At 46.4% G+C, this 27,875-nt stretch overlaps 1 pseudogene; it reads left to right on the forward strand.

Moving 5' to 3' along the window:
• Positions 1 to 57: 57 nt before the first annotated feature.
• Positions 58 to 27,836, forward strand: LOC115315577 (annotated as a pseudogene).
• Positions 27,837 to 27,875: the final 39 nt, after the last annotated feature.

Genomic DNA, 27,875 nt, shown 5'->3' on the forward strand with positions numbered 1-27,875 from the left:
GTGTCGCGCTTACTGCTTGGCGTAGGGAGGCAAAAGGCCGCGCTGTGGCCTGTCGGAATGAAATCTCTCTTCAAAGTCTACGACAGGCTACTTCGAACGCATCCGGCCAAAACGCAAATCCTAACCACCGCCACAATCATGCTTTCCAGCTACCTGATGACCCAGAAGCTCGTGGAACGGAGGGACAGCATGGACGTCCAGCGAGCCGTCAGGTTCTTCCTCGTGGGACTCGCGTACAGCGGACCAACGCAGCGCACCTGGTTAATCCTGATGGACAAGCGCCTCGTGAGGACCACCGGACTCATAGCTACGATCAAGAAATTGGCCCTGGACCAGCTCGTATTCGCTCCGGTTTCAGTGCTCGGCTTCCTCGGGGTTCTGGGCGTCCTCCAAGGAAGGAACCTGGCGGACATCGAACGGACCATCCGCGAAAAGTACTCGACCATCATGAAGACCTTCTACAAGCTGTGGCCGGCGGCTCAGATCATCAACTTTCGATACGTACCGCTACCGTACCGACCCTTGTACGCGAATTGTGTAAGTCTGGTATGGAACACATACACGTCTTGGAAGGCGAACCGCTTTGACCCTCACGAACTGTAGCTATACGCCTTCACCGGTGCCCACGGACTCGGAAACCGACACGAACCTTGAAATTGGTTGTAAAAGGGGTTTGATTCGTTTGACGTGACCGATGTGGCAGCCTTAGTCTGACGATCAAGAGTATATAGGGATATGAATCCCTACTCTCGCCGTTCATTTTGACCTTCAGCGGTTTACAAACGTCGATAAGATTTATTCGATCAAGTAGAATTCATTCATTTCCCTATTTTGGATGATATACATTATATATGTAGGTCTTACACCGTGACCATGACTAAGGAAATAAACGCACTTTGCAATGGGACAGAGTTAAAAAGTTTATCGTCGCCGGAAAATTGAGAAACACCGGGCAAACGAGAGCCACCTTTTTATCTCTACCCAGCCAATGAGGTTGTGGTACTTGACGGTAAGGACTAAGACGAGCTTATAGACCAGTGCCTGCTCTTTTCTATGGGTGCCGCCATGTTTGTTTATGCTGACGCCATCACACAGTATGGGGGGGCTGCGCTTTCTTAAAGACTTCGTTTTTTTTTTAAATTTTTTGCACAGTGCGTATTGAAAGAACGACAGAAATGCATAGTCACGAAGCTCCAAGACCAACACCGATGCCAAGAGTGCTTTAAAAAGGAGAGAAGCTTGTTTAATGTGCAGCCCCCTCTTGACAACAGCCTGCGTTGTAGATCATTATTTCCCATTTTTATCGCTGGGGCTAGAATTTCGGACGCTGGTCTATATAGCCCCGCACGATGCGCGAACATAGTAAGCCACGCCCTCTTAAGCTGAGCATGTGACTCGAGTCATCAAAAATCAGATTGAAGAGCCGGAGAAACGCCGATAAGACTCAACAGTGTTTTAATATTCGCAGATACATCTCGAAGGTAATGTATAAATATACAACGCCACTATAGTAGATCAAAGCGCCCGAATCTCGGAAACTCGCAACAGACGAGCGCGACGAACTCTTTATTTGTTCTCAAATGTCGTTAAGCCTTCAAACTCAAACAGAAGCCAGAATGTGCAACTAGTGCGTGTTTACGTTGTGAGGAAACGTTATACGTAATTGTCTTCCTCCATTCCTTTTTTTTCTTTTTGCTGCCTTAAACGCACTGGAAAAATAAATACGTATTAAACCTCGTTAATTGACCTGTGACGATGTTATCACGTTCACGTTTGCTTTCCACTATCATCGCGGGAAATATAGGAATAAATAAAACGATTTCGTGATTATGTTTACATAAAATAGCTCAGATGGTTTAAACGTCACAAACACCTGGCAGTTCTTTTGTGGGTTAAGATATAAACAATGAGCGTGTGATGACACGAAGCGGTAACAAAACCTTCTTTCGTTAAATCAAAAAGATAAAAGACAACAAAGAAACGAACAAGGGAGTCCCCTCAAGGTTCAGCAACAATGCGAGATGCCGGTTTCCATCGCTGTGTCTGTGGCTCCCGAGTTGTCGTGCTGTTTCCAACGCTTGACGTGAGCCACGCCGTGGTTGTCCCAGATATGAATGTCTTCTCGTCTTCTCCAGCCATTCTGTATAGAAATAAAAAGAACAAAGACACAGATGTATACAGTGGGTGTTAGAGTTAATCGTGACTATGAAGGCCTTCTCACACATAGAGTAACTGTTTTGCAGCGGCGTAGGCTTTTCACCTCCATCCGGGGGGAGTGGGGGGGGGGGGCGGGGGGGGGGGGAGGCTGGGAAATTTGGGGGGGGGGGGGGAGGTTTCGCGCAATTTTCTTTTACACCGGCAATTATCAGTAGTGCGTATGTATATCGCCATGTGTCCGTCGCTGTGTGTCAATGTCAATCACCGTGCAAGCGACGCCGTGTGTTCATCGCCGGTACCACGGCGCATGCGCCGCCGAGCACAAATCTGAAAAAAAAAATGCTTGTGCCAGCTGCGAAGTTATGGGGGTAGAACCCAGGCCCCTGTGCTTCTGAAGTATTAATCCACTCGGCCACGAGTCTTTCTCTTTAATACATGGAAATAAAGCCTGCGGCTGCAGAATATCAGGTCACAAGACAACTAAGGATCATAGCCCGGGGGGGGGGGGGGGGGGTTTCGAGCCCCAATCCCCCCCCCCCCCCCGTAGTGTACGCCTATGACTGTATGGGCTCTGTTTGCAGAGCCAGAGTATCGTGTTCCTTTTCCTTTCGCCGCCAACTCCGCATTCGCGGAAACACGGTCACGTGCTCCAATTGCTCGATCCAACCTTTAAGCGGGAAAGCGATCTTGCAGGCGCCGAGTTTCAGGCAGAGCAGGTTTCTCGCTTTGCGTTTGCGAAGTGTACATCCAACAATAAAATCGAACGAACATGAAGATTCCTTGACAATTGAAAATTACCTGAAGCCACTGGGTGCAGTATAGTCGTGTTGTTTTTTATGACGCGAGCGATGTTTTAAAAGATGTTTCCAAAGGTCTGGGAAGCAGATGACACAAAGGATGATCGCGTTGCTCGCGTCTGCGGCGCTCCTGGAGGGATACGCGACCGGCACATCCGGGCACTTCGGACCAGACAATAACGCGCAGCTACTGCTTGCCAAGGGATGACGTTTTCATCGACTACTACGTTCTACCGAGGGCATAGAAAAAGACAGGAGACAAATGATCGGATGGCCGCAAATGTGCGGCGAGTTGCCGCACTATACTTTTTTCTGCTCCGCACACTGCTTCACAGTCACGCCATCCGCACCTCCGCGGCTCCTGCAGAAGCGACGGTCGCTTCCCGCAGACCGCTTGGACTTAACATGGCCGCCCTGGGAGCACCATCGCGATGCTCTGCTCCGCAAGCGGAGCATAAAGAGTTACTTTATTCACACATAAATAGCAGTGCTCTCAACACAGTGGCGACTTTGCGCTAAGCGCGTGCTGACGGGACCGTTCATCAGGTTTGTATCGCACCGTCAAAACTGTCACTCATGGCAGACGAAAAGTAGCTGAAGACACGTGAGCAGCGCCGTATCGGAGCTCCACGGCACGCAAGCACGGCATCTGGCCGCTAGTCTCTGCTTGTGGAGGCAGGTACAGTCGGCACGGAATGAAACGCGAACAATGGGTGCATGGTTTTCGCTAGATGCTGCACCACTTGAACCAGATGGGAGCTGCAAGAAGATGGCTCCTCCTTCGATGTGTTAGACTCTTGTTCAGTGCATCCAAACCTTCGCTGTTGCGTCTCTAGGTGACTCAGCGTGGGTCGAAAACCATGCTCTCCTTGTTCGCGTTTCATTCCGTGCCGACTGTACGTGTAATTGCGAGCTTGCCAAAGCTTCGTTCACGCGCACGCTGCACATGCTAGCACGCGTGGGGCACCGGTGAGGCGCTATACATGTATTTGTTTATACTCGTTGCTTGTTGTGACGGCCCAACTGTAAAACAATTTGAATGTGGGCAGATTTTCTTTTATCTCTGTATTTTTTTATTTTATTTCTTCGAAAGGCGAAGAAAGTGACGCCAATCCCTCAGACGAATTTTATTTAATCAATATTTCGCGGCACGGCTACTTCGTATCGAGGTCAGAAGTAAACTCTAAAACAACAATGTATAAAAAAGAGTTAATTAAAATATTATTTAATTAATTGGACAATTATTCAATTTCACCTCATTTCCGCAATGGCCGCCAACTTGACTTCAGGGGTTAACCAAAACCTAAAGCAAGTTCCCTTTTGTTTTCATTCTGGACGAACTAATAAAAAAAAAGACCTGTATATATTGAGGGTCTGCTCCTGTGAATTGCTGTCTATATATGCTTTGCCTGTTCGCTTTGACTAGCTTGAAAGGGTTGTAATGTTCGCACTTTACAAAGTTATGGGGGAAGTTGAAGTATGGCTGCGTTTACAGGAATAGGCTCTTCCGGAAATATGTGGCGCCCCCACAGTCTGACGAATTCGGACGTTTCGACATGTACGGCACGCGAGATTATCCAGGAATCAAAGACGAAGATCGCGTTAGCTAAACAATATGTGGCTTTAAAATGCAAAGGAGCAGGAAGGAAAAATAAAATACGGACTATGTGGTAACTTCTATGTGTACTCGCTTTGTTGTTTGTTTATTCTGAGTTGATAATAATAAGAAAACCAAAAAGCGCTCGAGTTGCCATGAGTTCACCCGTGCGGATATTGTAAACTAAATCACCAGATCCATTTTTTTTTTGCGTCTGCGGTTTTTAATATTTTTTTTTTTAATTTTGTCGAGTAGTCCAGAGTGTATAAAACCTGAACTTTGCATTCCATTCATAGTCGTAACCACAACTCTCTCAAAAACAGGCACCTAGGCCAAAGGAGCCCGGCGGACTGCTTCAGCTGATATTGTCCTCGATCATACATCGGAACAGCCCCACAATTTGCCTTGCAGCGAGATCTCCTACGACTTTCCGGAAAGGTCTATTCGACCAAAGCGCATTTCATGCCGCCAGCTTTAATCGCGGAACTTCCAGTGTGCTGGAAAACATAGTGTTGCTCTCGCCATAACCACTGTAACTTTGCTTTGAATCGTATTTGTTTAACGACCAAAGAAGTGGGCACCACATCCGCCCTGCTGTTAATAATAAAAAAAAAAAAAAAAGCTTTTAGCTGTTTTGGGAATTTTCAGGAAGAACGCAGAAGCTCACGTTTTCATCGCGTATGTCTATCCTTCTTGTTTAGCCTTTTTTTATATTCCATTACTTGTACTAGATCGTAATACTTCGTTTTTGTTTTTATTTTTTCTATCTTTTTTTTCTTCCGCATACCGGGTTTGTTAACTATGACGCTGGGGATGAGGGTAAAAGAAAAAGGTCTATAGATTAGCCGCACTGTCTGAACTTTCTTGTTATGGAACAACCAGGACCTCCTTGAGGCTGTCAGATTCTCCCAAATAGTATAGCAAAAGCAAGGAATGGAACTCACGATATGTGCCTGCAAGCTCAGACGAGGTCCCGGGGTAAGGTCTCGGTGGACACGAGGGCGGTCTTCTCCCTGAAACGGACTACCGTCGCCTTTTGGGCCTGCGGACTGGGCTGCTCTTCGGGGCTCTGGAAGCGCCGGCAGTTGGTGCTGACCAGCAGCAGGATGATGGCAGCGAACAGCACGAACACCACCTGCCGCACATGAAGCGAGAGTTGGTGAAGGCTCACCTTGAACTTGCAGAAAAGAACAAAAAAAGGACGGAAGAGGACAAAGTGCAGCTGACTAATAGCTCTGTTTTTGTGTACACTCCTTCTTCGTGTGAAGACGAAGTGCTTAGTTACGAAGAGGGAAACAGCGCCAAAAGTATGGAGGACAGCGAACGAGGAACACACAGACCGGGCGCTGACTGACAACTGGTTTATTACTGGAAACCACCTACCGGCCTAAAAACACAGACCCAACACACATCGGACCATCGCCTAAGGGGACGTGTCACAGCTCTCCAAGAACATGATTTCCTTATCGAAGAGCGCAATCGAGGGAGCACTGACGCACTCATCCTTATACTTCAAAATGTAATAGGCCTCGATTATTTCACCAGTCACTTGCTGACTGTGCCGAGCAACAATCGTCGCCTTTTCCAAAAGAGGGGAGCACCCACATCTCGTTCTTTGTCTTCCGTACTTTTGGCGCTGTTTCCCTCTTTGTAACTATGCATAACCAACTCGCCCAATTTTCGATGGTGCGACCGAGTGCAATAAAACAAACTTGTTAGTCAACTGTTTTGTCCCGTTCAAACTGACCATTCGTCAATATGTATCAACTAGCTCAACTCCTGTGAGCGAGAGTGTCGGGGACATTGAGCTCAAGGTGTAGTTTAAGTCAAATACCGTATATACGAGCTTATAATGGCTCCCAAGCCAATGATATTCAGGCATCGGCTGATAAGAATGCCGAAAAACGAATCGCAAAGCAAGAAGCGTGAAGACTATAGGCCCTGCGTCGCTGTGAGTGATTATAACACTCTTAAATTGTCTCGGTGAATGCAAAGATTGTGCTTCTGATAACCTATATTGATTGTGCTGGCGTTTGGTTTTTTCTTTGTTTGTGCCAGGCCGAATGTGTTAGTTGAGATGATAGAATCTAATACCTCGTTCAGACGGTCATAAAGGTACCTTTGACTAAAGGGCCCTTATGGTCAGCGGCAGGTCAGTTCGCGGTCCTCCGCGCGTGACAAATGCTCGTGAGCCAACAGAGCGGGCTGATTCGCCGATTGGAGAGGAACCTACACTCGAAGAAATGCCTGCACGTCTACTTACCCGCAAAACACTTAAAGACCCAATCTCTGCGATCTTGGAAATCAGATCAGCGAATGATGAGGCGGAACACCAGTTTAGACCTAAAAATGAAGTCTGCGCTCTGTCATTACGTCATGTAAAACGTCATGCTTGCATTGCGTAATGCCACAGCACAGACTTAATTTTGAGGTCTAAACAGATATTCCGCCTCATCATTCGCTGAACTGAATTCGTGAATCGCAGAGATTGGCCCTTTTAGTGTTTTGCGGGTAAGTAGACACGCACGCAGTTCTTAGAGTGTACGTTAAATGTGCCTTTACGCTGGTCGTGAGAATGGGGTATTAAAATAGTCTAGGTGCACACGAGGCCAACCGCCTCGGTGGCTCCGAGGCGAGAGCGCTAGCCTACGGATGCCCATGTGGCGGGTTCGAATCCCGGCCGAGGTGCCCGCAATCTGACGGAGGCTTATGGCGGAGGAGGCGCCGTGCAACCGAGCTTTCGGTTGCACGTCAAAAGATCCCCCGGTGTTCCAAATTGATCCTCAGTCCTCCGCTGGGGCGTGCCAGATGCCCGTCGTTGGTTTGGCACATAAAACCTCCAAAAATGTTTTGTGCACACGAGGCCACATTTGCAGTGGTAATATGAAACATTGGTCCTGCTTTACCCAGTTCGACCCTAGGGAGGGCGATCAGCATTATCAGCCATTATCTTACGGTCCCAATGGCGATAAAGGTGGACTCCTTTCTGCCACCAAGAGTGCATGATCATCACGTCGCGATACCGCACGCCCCCCATCGGCTGAGATGTATAGAATAACAGGGCCAGAGATTGCTGCTTCGAGTTCACCATTTTACAGTCAAAGACTATGCAAAGTGCGAGTTCGTCTGCTTCTTTTGCAGTGGTTGTGGTTGCGTCTGAACTCCGAGCTGTGATTGGCCTTGATTGAAAGATAGTGAGGGGTAGACCTGAGGGCACCTTGCTTTGAGGTCTACCCCCTCTCCTTCAATCAGAGCCAATGAGAGGTCGGAGTCTTTCTGACGTCATAAGAAGCCCTGCAAAAGAAGAAGGCGTGCGCTCTGGATAGTCGCTGGCAGCTTAAAAACCGCAGGGCGTGGCCAGCCTCTTGCATCTTATGCTAATCATTGCTTCACAGCCAATAAAATCACTAAATTAGCCGATAAAAAAAAAAACTGCCGGAGAACAATTGTTGAAGCAGGAAACGTGAGCTTCGCCCTGCGCCTCTTAAGCTGTGCCTGCAACCGGTTTCTGAGATAGTGCACGCAGAAACCGACAGATGCACTGTCAAAGTAAAAATTGCTTCGTTTTTAGGGAGCGAGACGTGTCTCTGATAATAGAGTTGGGTGGCAGAGACAACATAGATAAGTAGCAACATAGACTTAGACTTTTGAGATAATGAAGCCTAGTGATGAATTTTTCTGCATTGCTAAAAAAGGCCACCGTTGGCCACGGATTACACGCCGCTACGGCATCAGCGTTAGGCTAAGGGTTGTATTCTCACAGTGATTGGGCACGAATCCTGGCCGAACGCTGACGCCGTAGTCGTGTCCAATCTGGGGCCAAGGGTAGCCTCCTTAGTGGTTACCCAGGAAAAGTCAGCACTTAGGCTTTCTCATCTAGGAAGTGTTAGGAGACACCTCCGTCCGGTTCACACCTTTATTCATAAAAAAAAAAAGGGTTTGTCTTTGTTTGCGTTGTACCCTTTCAGAGATCCCCAAGTTCTAAACGCTTTGTGATGCAGTCGAGACACCAATCCTTAAACTTTGATTGAGTTCCAGCAATGTGAATAATGATGAGTAGCATTTTCCATTGGCTACGCGGTTTCAGTGGCAAAGTAGGCGACACTGAAGCTGCCCCCAGGCCCGTTCACACCCTTGCGGCTCCTTCGGGTGGTACGACTGAACCATTTTCTGCGATCGTCTATTTACTGTTATAACTCAATCTAAGGGCTCTAAGCATCCTACGAATACAAAGTAGAACATATATGCGTGGCCAATTAAAAAATATTAAATTCGATCTCAAAGATTGATTTCCTCGAAACTATCGCTGACACCAGAGGGCGCCATCGGGCAAGGAGAATGGAGTTCCCGTTGATGGCTAGGTGGCGTAAGCTACCGCCCGATCCAAAGGGCTCAGCCGGATTTATCTATCCATCCATCCAACGGTTTCTCTAGGCTTTTTGTCGTCCGATGGCGCGCGTCGGCGATAGTCACGAGATAGTCGATCTTTGATACCGATTTTAATAGAGAAATTGGCCACGCATGAAGGGAGGTTGTTTTTTTTTGTTGTTTTTTCATGAATTTTTAGTGCCCGTAGATTAAGTTCTAACCGTAAACAGACGATCGCAGAAAGTGGTTTAGTGATATTTTAAAGCAACTTAAAATCTCTTACGACGAGAGAACAGACTGCTACGCTGGCGCCATTTCACTAGTTTTCCGGTGAAGTGAAATGCCCCAAACTGCTCCAAACCTCTCTCTAGTGAAATGCACTAAACTGCATTTCACTAGAGCGAAGGTTTCGCGGTATTTGCGACGTCAAATGTACACAGCGCGACACTGTTAGCGCGAACAAGCAATCGACCGGTTTTTCCAGTTTTTCTCTTTTAAACCGTAGGATGTCATCCAAGTTATTATTGCTACGGAAAGAGCTCATTTACTTATATTATGTAAGCGATAATATTTTGTTATCGCTAATACTATTCAGAGGTAAAATGCGAAAATGCGCCGATGTCGTGTTCGCGCTAACAGTGTCGCGATGTGTACATACTGCCCAGTGTTTTAGGCGTTACCGAAAAAAAAAGTAACGAAATACATTACTCCTGACTTCTAAATGAAACGAACGCGTTACCGACCTACGCGACCTCAAAATAAAAAAAAAACGCGTCACCGTGACCGTTAATATATACCACATGTTACTTTTGCGTTACTTCGTTTATTATAAATTAACACCTTTTACTCTTCCGGTGTTACAGGTATGCATAAGGGCTATATTTTAAGAAACATTATGTCCATTCAGAATCTGAACAAAATTACTTGAACTTTTTTACAGTTCCTCTTTAATACTCAAAAAAAAAAAAAAACGAAATATAAACGGAAAAATAAAACTCAAAAGTTTATGTGGCTTGGCACCTAAAAGAAAAAAAAAAAAAATTTGAATTTTATTTTGGTTTGGTAAAACTTGGGAAAAACATGTAAAAAGTAACGTAACTACGTTAGACGTTGCTCTAAGTAAGTGACGCAAGTAAGTTACCCGTAACAGTTTTGAAATAGTAACGAGTACGTTACCGCGTTACCGGAAAAAGTCACTCATTACCGGTAATGCCGTTACTTCTAACGCGGTGACGGTAACGCCGTTACTTTAAAAGAAGAAGTTGATGTGCGTAAAAAGGAGAGCTGTACGGGGCTGCCATGTGTTCCACGGCTACCCGATAGGTGGCGCGAGCCTCTTCTCTCGCCGTAAGAGATTCTAATAGGTTGCAAGGTACGCGGTCCTCAGCAGTCGCGAGTGTGTCAACAAACCTTGAGCGTTTACTAATCGGCCTTTGATTTTCTAAAGTGAATAAAGTACAGTCGGGTTGGTGCAGAAAGTCGGTCGTGGCGCGGGACAGAGTATTTATAATAGTCAGGGACTACGATAGCGTAGTAGCAATATAATTGGACTCCAACTTAATCTGCCACTATCCCCTAACCATCCTCCTTTTCCCGATATTCTATAGCCGGGTAGCAAATTGCCCGGTACCAGAGGTCCAGTCCCCTCACGGCCATCTTGTTTTTCCTCGAACCAACAACAAAACAAGCAACAGCGCTTGATCCGTACTTATACAACTACAACTGCAACGGCAAGGTAATAAACACCAATGACCAAGCCCCCTTTCCACCCCTTCCCCCCTCCAAAAAAATAAAAAAAATTTCTAAAGCGACAGTTGCACTGCTTATGCATCATACATAACTGCAAGCATGATGACATAGCTATCGGCGGACACCCCTGAAGCATCTTCAAAGCGTGTTCGCTTCACACACACGTATCCTTGGAACATCTCTGCAGGCACCTTTTCTACGACTCATACGACAGGCCTACATGAAATAAACACGCCTCAGACAGCGTCTTGAGACCGTCTTTTGTTCGATGTATTGCCAGCGTAACAGCGGCTGAAATGTCGCCAAGAGTGCGGAACTTATCGCTTGAGGCCAGAGTGGCTTTCATCGACGACACTGCGCGCGCGCGGAGTGACATCGGCCTATTGATCCAATCGATGGTTGCGCGGCAGCGCCGAACGCTGCACGGGGTGGCAGAGAGGGCCTTAGCTCATAACGAGCTCCCGTTTCCTGTGTGCCCGGTATCCGCGGTCAAGTGGCCCAAGTAGCCCCGATATGAGGCTGCTCTGTGCTGAACGCCCCGCTTTGCCACGGGCGGTGGTCGATAAAGCCGCCGTAACGCTGCGTATACAGCGTGCAAATGACATGTCTGTAAACATTTTTTTGAGGTGTGTTTCTTTATTTTATGACGGTCACATTGGTCATATTAAACCTCTCTGCAGGAATGTTCGAAACATACACATGAACGAAGCAAACATGTTTCCAACATGCTTGAGCCGTGTCCGCGGACAATATTGTTATGTGCGCGGAGAAACACCGCGTCTTTTGTGTGATGTAGGAGTAGTGTGGCTGCATGCGGCTTTAGAGCCTCAGTAATATAAACCATGACCACCTATATACTGACAAAGCCTGGCAGATCGCCACGAGAAGCGGCGGCCGAAATGGAAAAGGTGGAGCGGCAGACAACGGATGAGAGGAGAGCCACGTGACTGGCGACCCGCTGCGGCGAGACGCCGAAACACACTTCTCCCGAGCGAACAAGTGTGTTTCGGGTCCTCGCCTCTGCAAAAGCTGTGCGCTGACGTCCAGGTTCCTCGAGAGATGGCTCATTGATGCACTGTGCTACCAGATTCTCGAGCTCTAAATGGACGACCGGGCACTCTACGGCTCCGTCGTCGAACTGCCAGGCTTTGTGAGTATAGAGGAGGCTATGTCTAAACGTGCGGAGATAACTCTACAGAGTTTATGACTCCGACTCTACCTTTAATAATTAAACGCACATCTGTCTGTTCTTTTTTCTCTCACGGTTTTTCTAATTTGTAATTGTTCAGCTGACCCTATGCCATCATAAACCGTGACTCGATTCAAATTTATCGGCAGAAAATCTTTCTTGCAGCGAGTGCCGCAACCCCATTGACTGTGTTTCGTCGCGGACGAAAGCCACTTACTGTGACGTAGATGATGGCGTCGATGGACTGGTCCAGCCTCGGGTGGTGTAGTCGCCGAAGTCCATGGCGGAAGGGGAAGTTGCTGATTGGCATGGATCTGTTGCAGACGACCAACCTGCGGGGATACAAAAAAAAAAACCTGGTCATCGTTCACGCCCTTTCTCGCCTCATCGGTTAAGCAAACGTTCGGGCGTACGTTGCACAACAAGCGGACGGACGCATTCTTGTCCTCTTAAGCTTGATTCACACGACGGACTGATCCGCGGACGGATTGATTGCGTGACGACATGTCCGCGGTTCGTCCGTCTCCCAAGCACATCCACACGAGGAAGGGGACGTGCAGACGCCACCGAGGACGGACCGAACCTGTTCGCCACCTCACAGTACCGTGAAACTCCGACATCGCACCGTGGCACCGTTGTCCAAGAGAAAAATCGACGTTTGCTACCGCGATAAAGAATCGTACGCCGCTGTTACGTACCGATCGAGACAAAACACCGTGATAGGCTTCGCGCGAAGCGCCGCTGGCTTTACTAACCCAAAGCATGACAGTGGCTCAGACATGGTCCTGCTCGAGAAGGGTTCGGCGTAGAAGCGACAAAATTCTGGGCTCGCGGAGAAGCGTTTGGAGATGCCTTCACGCACTCCGCGCTTGTGCACAACGCCACAACCAAGTACGCCACAACCACAAGAGAGGTCTTGCTCGTTGAAATCCTGATTGGACATGCAAGAATTATCGCGGCGTGCTCGACGAGTTTTGACGGGAGCTTCTTGACACGGACCCGGAGGAGTATCGAAACCTGCGTCGCGTCAGCCGGACAAAGCTTCTGCAGTTTCTTTTACGCATGGAACCGAGAATCCGCGACAAAATGAACCAGCGAACACACGAAACACAACGATGCGCCATTTTTTTTAATCGTCCAGAAACGAAGAAACCAAGAAAACCATGTACCGTTGCCAGACTATACGCTTTTGAAGCCCATCTCCCGCCAAATATCCTGGAGTGAAAAAGGCGCTCGAGTTTATCAGTCCGCGTGTCCGGGGACGAGGAATGGATCGCAGGAATCGGTGACGTGATGGTCACGTGGTACACGGTCTGCGGACGAAATTCGCGATTCGGTCTGTCGTGTGAATCGGCTACTATCAGGAGCGAACGGCGACACGGTCAAGGCCCGTTCACACACTTGCTTATAACCGAGTTCTTGTGACCTCGTACGACGAAAGAACACTGGCACGGTGGCGCCATCTATGAGGCGACGCTGGGACTGCATTTTACTATATAGAGCGAATGTGTTGCTGTATTTTCGAGATTAAATAAACGCACTATCTGTGGTCAATGGGAGTTTGCAACGTTGCCACAACTTTTTTTGTGCCAATAATAAAGAAGACGATACGTGAAAGAAATGGAATACTGCTGTCTGTTCCCTACTCGTAAACAAATTTAAGAGGTTTTAAGGCACACGGTCGTAAGCAATCCCAAGTGTGGGAACCAGTAAGCCGACGACCAGACTCGAGATTCTGCAAGGCAGAAGATCCTTTTACCATGGGGGGGAGGAAACAGGCTACTGTGGACAGGGTAGAAGGGGGAAAGGAGGAAGCGGGGGAAAAGTGGAAAGCGCGAACTGGTCGCCGGTCTTTAAGCTACATTAACGAGTCCTCGCCACAGATTAAAACCCTATTTATATGACACTCTTAAGAGCGCCCTGAGGAGGCATCTGAGGGCGCCTAAATATGGTGATAATTCACTCAGCTGGCTCTAAGCATCCTAGAAATTCATGAATCAAAAGGATGCGCTGCAGATTTCCCTATTAAAAAGCAATCAAAGACCGAGCACACCGAGGACATGTCCGCTGATGGGAGGAGCATGAAACCTCCTGAGAGCACCTTCAAGCGCAGTAAAATGTAACTAAAACCCTATAAAAAAAAAATGTATATATTTTTGATAAAATCAAATTATCTCGGTTTAGATTAAAATAATTTGGTTTAAATTACTGTAGATAGAAAATGATAATGATGATTAATTATCAGATGTATTTTCCAACAGGCAAATTGATTGATCGATTCGTTTGAACACCGTTAACAATGCAAGAAAATTACTGTGTATGCAAAGCACAGTTTAAATAACAACTTATTAATGCTCTATTCCCTGCCATACTGCCGGGTGCGATCGATAAGATATGACAGCGTTGTTTTTCGGCCGGCGTAAATAAACTACGCATCGCAGATAGCTAAAAATCCGTGGGTATATGACGCTAGCGGTGGTGATTAAATTCGAAAGTTTTGAGCATATGACACTACCTGGATCAAAAGTTACGAAAGAAAAATAATTATTTACGAGCCCAATCCTAATATTCATCAAATTTTAATTTCAGACTGTGGGCTCGTGTATCACTCATGTTAGCGGAAATGCTTGTCAGCCAAAAAGAAAACATTTCCCATCTAACTGAAAAGTCGTTTCTTTTTTTTTTTCTTTTTATCGCGAAAATAATTGCTACAGGCACCCACAATCTCAATTATCGGTATGAAGACAATTAGGGTTAGGTGGACGTCGCCTCACAGATAATTTTTTTTTTTTCTTTCGAATCTTTGGATCCAGGTAACGAGTTGTGCGCTGAAACGCTCGGCTTTTATCACCACCACTGGCGTGAGTTTCTCAGGGAGTTTCAGTTCTCCGCGTTGCGTGTTTCACTTTCCTTCCGAGTTCTCACTTGATTGCACAATGTCACTACTTCTCTAGTTTCCGTTTCTTTTGCGTTCTTATTTTGTTGCAATAGGGCGTCACGTGACTGACGAACTATGCCTAAAAGCCGGGGTCACACTGCCCACACATCATACAAAAGACAGTCTGCAAACACGAGTCACGGCAATATCCCTGGTTCGAATGCCGCGTGTGTTCTCTTTCAACTCATATTGCCATGCGGCATTTCAAGCGCAGATCTTGCGGTGACTCGCTTTCGAATCTGTATGATTGGATGAGCTGCCTCCGTACGTTTCGGTGATTGGCTATTCGAGTGCTGTGCGGGAAAGTAAACGCACAGGATTTTTTTTAGAATGTAGAAACCATCGAGCGATAAATAAATGGTAAAGAAAGAAAACAAATATCGGCAGAAATTTTTGAAGGAAAGGTTTTATTTCGAACATCAGAGTAAAAGGGCTTTCATCTAATTAACTCACAATTTAAATCATGATATAAATTGCTATTTTAATCATATTGACTATTATTATCCACTTTGTTGATATCAGACCTCACTGCAATTAAGGGAGCCCACGGGCACTCTGAGGCCAGATTCACGAAGAGCTTCTAAGGTTACAACAATTTAGCTAAGAATTTCGTTAGTTAAGAACATCGTAAGAAAAGGAGAAACAAACATAGTAAAAGAAATCGGTATTCGCGAAAGTGAGAGGAGCAAAGCGACGTTCTCGAACGGAAAAACTAGAACTTCCTGCACTGTCCCGCAAGCTCACGATCCCCGCGAGAGCGGTCTGTTGCTATGGCGAAGGCGTCTTCGGCAACGCAAACGACCAATCGGAGAGTTGGGCATGGTTCGGAGCACGTGGATATTGAATCACAATCGCAGGTGGCCTTCCCGCCAACGCCTGTCTAGGGTTCATGTCCGTGCAGTGAAATGTCGGCGCTAACATGATATAGACAGGCCCGAATGCCGAAGCCGCGATAACCACCTTCGTCGACTACTAAGAACTCGATCGCTACGAAGTCAACACAACTGTCATCGTTGCTACAAGAAGACGGCCCATGTCGGTCATTTGCAAAGCGGCGTAAATAGAAACAACTCGCCGTGGCGTTTTTCACAGCCTCGAAGATGCAGGAGTGAGCCGACGTTCAAAAAGATACATTTGAACTACGAGAGTTTCAGCGAGAGCTACGTAAATACCTGTTCCCAGTCCGAGCGTGTTTGCGCGTTTGATAGATGTGCTGATTTGCGCTGTTGGACCGCGTCTTCGTACGTGCTTCGGGACCGATCTATTACAGTTGCAACTCAATGTTGAAGTGACACTCAGTAGAGGAAGGTTGGACTGTCATCGCGTAGCTCCCACGGACTGTTCTAACTCGACAGTGTTGACGTATCATCGTGTCGGAATAAAAATCAGCATACAATAACAAACTTTGCATACCATACGTTGCGAAGGTAATCCATACCGCGTTTATTTGAGCAACGTATCACAGAAAACAAGGATAGAGAATCGATGAGAGTTCCTTCTCGACGAAAGCGTTCGTAACCGCTGCCTCGGAAATCAAGGGAAAGAGATTGATCTCTTGATCTAAAATTAAGGTCAGCGATCAAACTATTTATACTGGAAGGGTCAACAAGGGTGGCGCGGGCATATTCCATTCAGCAAGCCAGCCTGTCGTGGGCAGACGGTCTTGGCCAGGGACCGTTGGAGCAACGGTGCGTCGGAGCAGGTCGGAATGCCCTGCTCTATATTTTGCCAAGCACGCCAAGCTAGCCCACGGCAGTCGATTGGTCGGTGGCATCGCTGCCGTTGTAGCTTTTCCCGGGTATTTGTGGATCCATCGTTCATGGCCGTCGTGGTCAGTTTCTAGTACTTTTTTTTCTTACTGCTTGAAGTCGGGATGCGCGAGAAGAGCGCGTAGAAAAACTAATGTCCGTTTGTCGTCGCGACCATGTAACTGAGCGGCGCTGTCGGCCATATTGATTTGATCTTAAAACAGTACGTAAGACAACTGCGGAGCTGTCGTGGGATTCCATCGTAACCCGCAAAAAACTTACGATAATGTCGTTTCGTTAATACGAATTTGTTCTTACGTTTTTTGTCGTACGTACATTTTTGGCGCAAGATCGTTTCATGAATCGGGCATAGAACTACAGTTTTAAGTATGGTTACAAGTTACTGTCAACTATATACCCTAAAAACAAGGGCACTCTAAGTTAATTGCAGTTTAATCTCACTTCGGTTGCACTTGAATGCGGTTAAGGGTACCCGTCAAACTAGGGCGTAACACGCGCGAACACAAACGTGGTAATATTGAAGTGAACAAAAGAAAAACGCGTATTAAGTAGAGCCAGATATGACCACAAAGTCGTGAATGAGAGCGGAGCGAACACACGTATTCGTGCAGCCAGATATACGTATATATGTACATATATGTATACCATGCGGTATGCTGGAAAGCTTCTGCATACGTAATATGTCTCGCGATGCAATGGGAACATCAATCATTCGTCTCTCTTTTTTATCAGTGACAGCCAATGAGAGGGGCCTGCGGTGTCCCGATGTAATGGATGCACTTTCAGTGCGACAAAGGTGCTGATGCCTTGTTGATACTGCGACTGATGATCATTTTGAGTAGGATATATCTTTGTCCCTTCTCGATGGCTGAACTGAAAGAGGGTGAATCAGTGATTACTGCGTCGTTTCGAACGCATGGCGGTGCGGTAAGCAGTTGGTGATTTCATACATAGCCTCCTCCATACTCGCAGAGCCTGGCAGTTCGACGATGGAGTCATAGAGTGCCCGGTCGCCAATTTAGAGCTCGAGGATTTGGTAGCATAGAGCATCAAAGAGCCATTTCTCGGGGAACGTGGACGTCTGCGCACAGCTTTTGCAGCAGCGAGGACCTGAAACACACTTGTTCGCTCGGGAGAAGGACGTTTCGGCGTCTCGCCGCAGCGGGGCGCCAGTCACGTAGCTCTCCTCTCGTCCGTTGTCTGCCGCTCCACCTTTTTCCGTTTCGGCGGCCGTTTTTCGTGGCGATCTGCCAGGCTTTGTCGGTATATAGGAGGCTAGGTTTCAGAGGATGTATATTATTGTCACCGACAGTTTCAGAAACGCAGAATGTTGTGAGCCCCGAACGTCCTGTAATAGCTCAATCTCCTTGGCCGAAGAGCGATAAACAGAGGCCTACGTATCGTAATGTGTCTGTAATTTTATACCGTGGTTAAAAAAAATTCCGTTAAAGAAAAACTAAAATAAAAATTGCTCCCTCGTCGGAAAGCTTGACGGGTCGTTGCAGCGAGTTTAAATGTAAGGTCTTTGAGAGTGTGCGAAGTAATTCCGCGAAGTGGAAATAGCGTTGAGAAAAAGCGCAGGTGCAGCCTCGAGTATATTACACTAAAAGCCACGGGGAGGCTACCGGAAATGAATGGCTTGTCTTCAAGCGACCCCGCGGCACTCGTCCAAGTAAGATTTGAGCACAAAAAAAAAAAGAAAAAAAAAAGAGCAGAAGGGTAAAAAAAACAAAAAGAAGTTTCGCCAGAAGTTTGCTATTTCGAAGAGTGTTGCCACTACGCACTACACTCCCAAGACAAATGTCTTCTATAGCTGTGCTCGGGGAGTCGGTATTTTAAAGCTGATTTTGTGTTTCCTTGCTCCCTAAAATAAGACTTATACCTCTAGGAATACCCTTTTAACTCGAAAATAGTTCATAAATGTTTTTACGTCTCTTAAAATACCCTTTTAACTCGAAAATTGTTTACCTGCGGAGCCCGTAGTGGTGGCCGACAGTTCCCTGAAAGGCAACAGGATACAGCAAGACTCTACGAGAGGTGGAAAGTGGAACTGATTCGCAACAACGACCTCGTGCATTTAATCCCCTTTCTTCCGTCGGACTAAACCTGAGACACGAGGGGACAATGACAAACACACAAAGCTGCAACCATACTGCTTACACATCATACAAAAAACGCGGTGTTCGCGTCACGTGACATGGTCACGCGACACCGATACATGACGTAACTTTACCCGGTTAAGGTAAAGGCTTATATCCCGCTGAATTTAGAGGGACGTAACGTCGCGGGGCACCGTGACGTCACAGGGTTACGTGGTCTCGAATCGGAATCGAGCAATAATTATTTAGACGCAATAGGGACTACTTTTAACAAACCGTTAGCTTGTTCCGCGTACCGTACTACCTGAGACTTTGAAGCATGCCTTTACGCGCGCGCCCGGTTGATACCATGACAGCGCGGAGCACGCGCTTAAAAGCATGCTTCAAAGACTCCGGGAGTGCGGTACGTGGAAACGCGCTAAGGGATTGCTAAAAGTCCCTAATGTCTATAAATATTTACTTTTGCCCTCAGGCAATACGAGAGTGGATTTTTTCTAATATATATTAATTTATTTTTTCCAATTGAGATTTTTACTGCTGTACTCAACGACACATTTTCTGAGACCGCGTTTTGATGTGTCCCCGATTCTTTTTTTCAGGTGTGTGTTTTTTCCACTTTCTATTCCAATCCAGTTATGGTTTTCGATAGAGAGCCACATTATCGTTAAATAAATAAATAAAATATATATCCGCGAGGTACACCCTTCTAGTTCAGTTCAGATCAAAACACACAAAAAAAAAAGAAAACTAAAAAATAACTACTTTTTTTTTTTGTTTTTTAAAAACGGACGATTATTGCATATTGCTGCGCGCGCAGCTAGCCAAGGATAGTAGCGCGAACGTGTCCGATTGGTTATCGTACTTCGCTCCCGCGGTCAGGGCCGAGGTTCGATGCGTGGGAACGGACGCACCTTTTTGTCATTAATATAAATGTGACGTTCTGGTGTATTCGAGAATGCTGTTGCTTATTCGAAGTACAAATTTACCTTCGACGCGGCTTCTTCCAGAAGCCCACGCGTGTATATATACTTACTTATAAGAAGCTCCACGTGGCGAACCGGTGTTACTCTATCGCGTGCGGTCGATTCTGCCGTTTCGCCGCCATTGACGCCTGTGGTGTTTAATTATTCGCCACTCATTCTTATTTTGTTTTGGCACAAGTTCTCGACATTAAGCGTTTAGTTTCTCCAGTTATTCGCCGCCTCATCATTTGCCATTCGTGACAATATAATCGAACAGAAGACTTCGACAGGATTCCGCTTAAAAACGGGTGAAATCGAAGCGTGCGGAGCCTCGGACGGGAAACATCAATACGCTTTAACTGATTTTAATTAGAATCTAAGTCAGCGGCCCGAAAAACAAAAAAAAGTCGGCGAGTATACGCGCAAAGTAATTTGCCGTCGAATATACGCGGTTCCTAAACAAGCACGAAGGAAATATGTATGCACTTAAGAAAGCTCGGCATATAAAAGAAAAAAAGTTAGAAAAAGTAGAAAAACTTCAAAATATATCGAAGAAAAGAACAAGAACCTTCGCCGCCGGATTGAGTTAAAATAGACATTTTAAAACGTTAAACGAAAAGCCTCAAATTGTGTAATGAGATGTCGTTTCCCCCTCGGCATCGTGAAACAGCGAACTCTTGGTTTTTATTTAAAAAAATGTATATATATATATATATATATATATATATATATATATATATATGCAAGTTAAAAAAAAACACAAAGAAAGTTTGCGGACAATTACCAGTCGCTTCGGGACGTGTATATATATATATATATATATATATATATATATATATATATATATATATATAACGTTCGAGATATTTAATCATCATTGAGAACGTCTAACTTTGGTCGAGTATTTAAAAGCCGTGTCCGCAAGGACAGACAAAGAAATCGGAGCGTAAAATGTACCCAAACAATGCTTAATTGCTGTGTGACGTTTCTTTCGTTCCTTTTTTTTTTCACTTTCTGTTGTCTAAGTGAGGAACTAATTATAGGAACTTTTTTTATTGTTTTCACGCAAGTGAAAAAACTTGTACGTAAGAGGGCTTTTTGAACGAATTCCGAAAACTAAAAAAGGAGTTTCTTGCCGGAGTAGAAATGCGAACATGAATAGCCAGCGTCGTCCCTTCACGTTCTTTCGAACTTGTGAGTTACGGTTGTTCCTTTTTTTTTTTTTCGCTTAATGACATTATAATTTGTCTAATCTAACGTCACACGCCGGAACTTTTTTTATCGTTCGGCCTAATTATTTGGGTGATGATGATGATGCAATTAATGCAGAGGCGCGAGCGAGCTGCACAAAAAATAACGATAATTAATGAAGAGGTCGGTGGGTTCGATACCAAGACCGGCCAATTTTTTCAGTCGCCCACCAATCATTGTTCTTCCTTTGTCCCCCTTGTTTCCCTTCTCCGGGAATCATTATCGTTATTTGGGTTATCCCGGCTTCCTCTGATAAATTTCTGAATGTACACTTTCCCGTGGTGCACTCTGAGCACCAATCACTGATCCCCATTCTACCTGCGCTTAGAAAAATAAGAAATACCAGCGCTCTACTCTAAACAACTTAATTCATTTCGAGTACCTAGTTTTCGCGCAGCTCGCGCCGTGGTAAAAAATACGTGCCATATCATTTCCAATTGAGAAATTTTGTGCACTCGAAATATTTCCGAAACAAGCACAAAGCATGACGATAATAATCCCTGGAGAAGGGGAACAAGGGGGACAAAGGACAAACGTAGATGTTCAAACACAGCTAAGTGACTGGTGCGTGCTCCCCTCTTAAATTCTGTAAGTGTAAAAATTTGGGAGGGGGGGAGTCTTGAACATATGACGCCCTGACCCCCCCCCCCCCCCCCCCCCCCCCTCATTTCTAAAGATACCTGCGTCCGCGACGGACAGTGTCCGCCTCGTCACTTACGTGCTGCGGTCCTCCCCGCTGCATATATCCGGTCCAAAGGCGTGCTGCTTCGAGCACTGCGCTACGCAGCACGTTCGCACCATATCGCTACAATCAAATATGCAGCGAACGCGGAAACAACGCGGCGTACGCTATAGCGAATGCTGGCGCCCGAGTTCTATGCTACTCAGCGATTGTTTGTGATGTTGATGATGATGATTATAATGACACTGCGCCCCCTATCGTTCGATCTCCTCGCCGATACCCAAAAACAGCAACGAGCTTGAGTCTTACCTTAGAGCGGTAAACCGGAACCCACTGCCTGCAGCGGAAATGGCACCCCCCCGGTTGCCGCCATCTTGCCTGTTTGCCACATTAGTGATCACGTGACGTTAAGATGGCTGCGCCCAAAGGTGGGCCAGATCAGATTGGCCAGATCGCGGTCAGCAGATGGGCACTCTGGGGCTGCGTTCGAATCTTACTCGAATGGCGCCCAGTTATTCCGGCGGATCAGGTCACGTGACAAGACAGGTGCAGCGACGCTGGACGCGGGTAGGTTCTCGAACGCAACGGGTACGAGAACTTCACCCAGGAGTGAGATAGAAGCTGCGTTCGATTTACTTGCACCTCCGGCAGCCGTGCAGAAAAGTGTGGGCGGTGTACTTCCGGTCGTATCTCAATACATATACCGGAAGTAGACTGCCCTACACTTTTCTGCACCGGCGCAGGAGGTGCAAGTAAATCGAACGCAGCTTCTATCTCACTCCTGGGTGAAGTTATCGTACCCGGTTGAAAAAACCCCGAGACTGCGGGTAAACGACACAACACTATAAATAGAGACTTTATAGTGTTGTGTCGTTTACCCGCAGTCTCGGGGTTTTTTCAACCATGTGCAATGTACACCAGCTCGTTTGCGCCCTTACTTTTTGTTCATTATCGTACCCGTTGCGTTCGAGAACCTACCCGCGTCCAGCGTCGCTGCACCTGTCTTGTCACGTGACTTGATCCGCCGGAATAACTGGGCGCCATTCGAGTAAGATTCGAACGCAGCCCCAGAGTGCCCATCTGCTGACCGCGATCTGGCCAATCTGATCTGGCCCACCTTTGGGCGCAGCCATCTTAACGTCACGTGATCACTAATGTGGCAAACAGGCAAGATGGCGGCAGCCGAGGGGGTGCCATTTTTGACCGCTGGTTTACCGCTCTAAGTTTACTCAAGCTCGTTGAAAAACAGGGTGCCACAATTTGTTCGAAGCTTCAGCGCAGAAGGCCTACAATTATATTTTATTTTAGACCCAATGTGCGTAGTAGAGGTCATATGACGTGAATATTCCCGCCAAAACTAGCTGGGAAACTGAATTGGTGTACAGGTCACAGGACGTAAAAATTTTCCGCTAAATTTAGCGGGTAACCTGAATTTGTCTGTGTGTCTCGTGACATCAGGTCACGTAACATGAGTTTTTCCCATAAATTAATCGCTAGATGCACGAATGCATGGACGGGCGGACGGACGGAGGGTAGAGGACACAGTTTGGGATTCGAAAAAAAGGGGGGGGGGGGGGGGAGGAGGTAGCGTTAAAAAGCATTTAATGCTCACGCGTGTTTTCGAAGCATGTTTGCTTCGTACATTGATGTACACTTCGAGCTCGCTTGCAGACAGTTGTTGTATGACCAATGTGACCCTCATACAAGGAAGAAACACGCCTGAGACAGTAGAGAGTTTTGGGAAACCGTACTTGCACATCCGATACGGCACGAGGGTCACTCCGGTATACGAACTGCGCATGCGCGCTACCGCAGAACACTCTCTCATGCGCAATTCGTACCGGAGCGCTTATCGTACCGTGTTCGGATCTGCAAAAACGGTTCCCTAAAACTCCATAGAATCGGAATTATAGGAACGAGAAACTAAAACTCTCTAGTGACTACGACATAGGCCACTTTCAGCTGCATCTTTTGACCTAACGAGCGACCTTTCGGAGTATAACCTTCTTGTAACCGCGCAGGCGCAGACGATTTGGTGTTGTTGTTCTTGTTGATGTTTTGTTGTTTCGCGAGGTTTCCAAGAAGGATCGTTTATGATGAGGACCTCATAAAAAGGCCGCACAACCTTGGAAACATCTACCCCCTCTCCCCTCGATCCCGAAACGCACTCTTTTTACTTCAGAGAATTTCCCTGGGGTGCCCATAGAGAAACGACCGTCACTGAGACGCCTTCGTGTGTTTCACTCCTTTCTTTTTTTCTTATTTGTTTTTTCTTTTTTTTTTTTTTTCGCCGAAGAGAGCGTTTACAAAACGAAAAGCAGCCGCGACACTAAAAAAGGAGCAGACGTCGAATAGCTCGAGACACACAGGAAAATTTGCTTCGAGCGCTGGTTCGCCGTCTCTTGCCAAAAAGGAATCGATACGAGGTGTATAAGTGCCGAAAACGCTAGTCAATCTTCATTTTGGCTTCGGAAGAAAAAAGGTGTCCCGCCTCTCGCTTTTCTTGGTTAGTGCTCGAAAGTTTCTCGCGGAGTCTTATTTGTATTTTCATTTATATTCTCCTTGAGGGGGCCATTCGGACTGACTACAGTGATAAATGATACACTGGACCGAGGGAGTCACTATTAACCTTCTTGATGCCCTCATATCTCTGAATTATACGTTTAATGTTATTCCGTATTAAATATACAGGGTGTTTCCGAGAACTCAGGCCAAATCGCTTCTGCGAAAACTACTCATCGCAACAAAAAAAAGGCTTGAACTAATGTGGCGATGCAGGCGAGTTGGTTATGCATGTTGAAAGTAGTGAAAGCGCACAATAAAGACAAATACGAAGACGGAGAGGCAAACAGGACGAGCGCTGACTATCAACTGAATTTTTTATTGGAAAAAATAGAAACAGCAAAATAAAACCAGGGAAAGCCACAAATACTACAAATGTGACTAGTCATCAATGACTCGGCCACCACACGTGTCAATAAATTCCACTTCCTTTTTGCGAAGGAAAAGTGAGGGTTGGCTGATACACTTATCAGGACATTCCTTCTTTATCATATGAGCCTCCAGTACCTCCCTCGCCACCTTTTCTTTACCTCTCCCAACGATTGTAGTGCCTTGGAAGTTGGGAATGCAGCGGCAATCTCTGCAATGTATGTGTAAATGGGCTCCTGTTGTTGAACGCAGTGATAAAGCATGTTCGCGCAACCGTTCATTCAAGCACCTTCCGGTTTGGCCTATATAAACCTTGCCGCAGCCCAATGGAATTTTATAGACCACGCCCACCGCACATTCCACGTATTTGTTTACGTGCTTCACTGTGCATTGCCGCTTATCTTTGTTTTTTTCCCTTATCCTCGGACATAGTTGAGCCAGTTTACGTGGTGCTGAGAATACCAGAGGTACCTCGAACCTTTCCGCCACTTTTTTAATATTGTGTGACACCCTGTGTAAGTATGGCATCACGTGGGGTCTTGCTCTCTTTTTTTGCTTGTCCTTTTGGCTTTTGCCCCTGAACTTCTTCAGAAGTTTTTCAGCCACTGCGAGCATAAGGGAAGTAGGATACCCTGCAGTTCCAAGTCTCTTGACCTGACTACAGAGGCTGTCGTGCATGGCATGGTGACATGACTTTCCAATTGCCGTCTCTAGACATGACGACGCAATGCTCCGTTTCACCAACTTCGAATGCGCCGAATCATAGGGGAGGATTCCCTTCTGGGTACGCGGTTTGTAACCCCAGCACACGTGTTCCCCTGTGAATTGCATTCGCAAATCCAGAAACTGTAAAAACTGCCCATCCTGGCGCTCAAGGGTGAACTTCAGGCCTCTAGAACTTTCTTTAAACACGCTCATCACATCTTCAACAACTTCACATACAGTAAGGTTTTCACAGTTTTGCAAAATAACTAAATAATCGTCTACGTATCTAAACAACTTGGTCACAGGTTTGCCTTTCAAGGCATTCTCAATGGCTCGGTCACATTTGGCCAAAAAAATATCACAGAGCACTGGGGCAGCACAGGAACCAATGCAGATACCAGCCCTCTGCACGTAATGGCGGCCCTCAAAAAGAATAAAAGTTGACTCCAAGTAAAATTTTAAAAGTTCCAAAAAACCCTTTTAAACTTTTAAAATTTACTTGGAGTCAACTTTTATTCTTTTTGAGGGCCGCCATTACGTGCAGAGGGCTGGTATCTGCATTGGTTCCTGTGCTGCCCCAGTGCTCTGTGATATTTTTTTGGCCAAATGTGACCGAGCCATTGAGGATGCCTTGAAAGGCAAACCTGTGACCAAGTTGTTTAGATAAGTAGACGATTATTTAGTTATTTTGCAAAACTGTGAAAACCTTACTGTATGTGAAGTTGTTGAAGATGTGATGAGCGTGTTTAAAGAAAGTTCTAGAGGCCTGAAGTTCACCCTTGAGCGCCAGGATGGGCAGTTTTTACAGTTTCTGGATTTGCGAATGCAATAGGGGCTTCCCAAAAGTAAGCGCCTCTGGTGCCAAACGCGCGAACTACACAAAATCCGCCATTACTACGGCGTCGGTTTTTCGTACCGTTCGGCTAGTGCTTAATCGGTGCGATGCCGACTCACTGCTGCGTCCCCCTATGCAGCCAAAGAGGACCGAAAGATGAACAAGGAAACAAGGTAAGTCACTGTTGTGAAGTTGCATGCCAACAATACTGTGAATAATATAAATTGGGTGAGGCAGATCCGCGCGGAAGAGGCAGCCTTCATCCGTGCGCACGGGGGGACGAGCTTCACTAGGACTAGGACGCTAATGGCCCAACAAATCAAGATCAATCTTCCTACGTTGCACGTTTAGTTGCGCTGCTCGATCTCGTCTGTGTCAACGCTTTCGAAAGAATTTTACGCGTGTGCGGCGCTTCGTAGTCGCAAGTATTCATAACGAAAAGATAATCGTGACAGGATAACTCGCGTGCACGGAACATTGTATTGAAATATGTTTGAACTGCACGTCTGATCTTGCGTAAGGCAAACATAACTGTGCGTATTCGAAAAACTTCGGCGAGCACCCAGAGTTGATTTGTGACAACGTTTTGTGGTGCGAAGTTCGATCGAAGGCATGAACATGAGCGTTGTTTTCACAAAATACGTTGTCCGCACAAGCACTCACGCTAGGACTGCTCGCGCCCGTGCTTGTTACGCCACACCCCTGAATTTATTGTTGGTATGCTTCACGGTGCGTAAGCATGCTTCAGGATCCTCACCTAAAGGTAGAAACTAAAATAATCTGTTCTATCCGGGGCAACATTCTTTGGTAAGGTGCACATTGATAGTTTTCAACACTGCTTGAAGACTAGAAGAGACTCCTAGCATAGAGCCCCCTCGGTCACAACTATATGACACTGCATGCCACAGTTACACACAAGTCATGTGTGTGTGCCATTATATAACACTAAAGTAATTCAAACATACGCACAGGCAGGATGGGAAACATGACTTTATTAAGCACTTTCAGCAGCTTGCTTTTTGTGACAAGTAGAACAGTGATACAAGCTAATGTCTCACATTATTTCACTCGCAGGTTGCCTACTTCGGTTTTCCAAAGGATAAGGAGCAGTTCAAAAGGTGGATTATTGCAATAAGGAGAGATGAGGGAAAGCATTTTAAGGTGACCCAGTCGACAAAAGTGTGTTCTAAACACTTCAGGGACGGAGACTTCTTTCCAGGCTACGTGAATGGCAGGAAATTTTTAAAGGAAGGGATTGTGCCCAGCACATTCAGATTCTCAGCTCAGAAAGTGCCAAGAAGAAAACTTCAGAGGCACAACGCTCAACCAGTGAACAACCGCAGCCCCGTCGACATGAGAGCTGCTCTCGCACATGACGAGAACGACATCACAACAGCTTCTGGAAGCGAGCCCCCACCAGATCCAGAGATATCCGTGCTGGTAGCCACACTTCAAAGGCAAGTTGCCAAACAAGCTGCACATGTGAGCAAGCTTGCGTCTGATCTTCAGGAGGTTCAAAAAGAGCTTGCCGAAGCCAAAAATGAAGTCGTAAAGTTGACAAGGCACATTGAACTTCTAGAAGAATCAAACAAGAAAATGGAAGAGAAACTGAGCCGGAAGTTTTCTATAGAATGTTTTAAGGACAGCCCTAAGGATGTGCAGTTCTATACAGGACTGCCAAACTACGATGCCTACCTTGACCTACTACGGTATGTGAATCCTGGAATCAATGGGGAAAACATCAAAATGTGGTCAACCTCCTACTCTCTGGGTAGTAAACTAGGGCGGCCACGAAGCTTGCACCCTCACGACGAACTGTTCCTAATATTGGTTCGCCTTCGGCTAG

This window comes from Ixodes scapularis, unplaced genomic scaffold (genome assembly GCF_016920785.2).
Source record: "Ixodes scapularis isolate PalLabHiFi unplaced genomic scaffold, ASM1692078v2 PGA_scaffold10__122_contigs__length_95168666, whole genome shotgun sequence".
NCBI lineage: Eukaryota > Metazoa > Arthropoda > Arachnida > Ixodida > Ixodidae > Ixodes > Ixodes scapularis.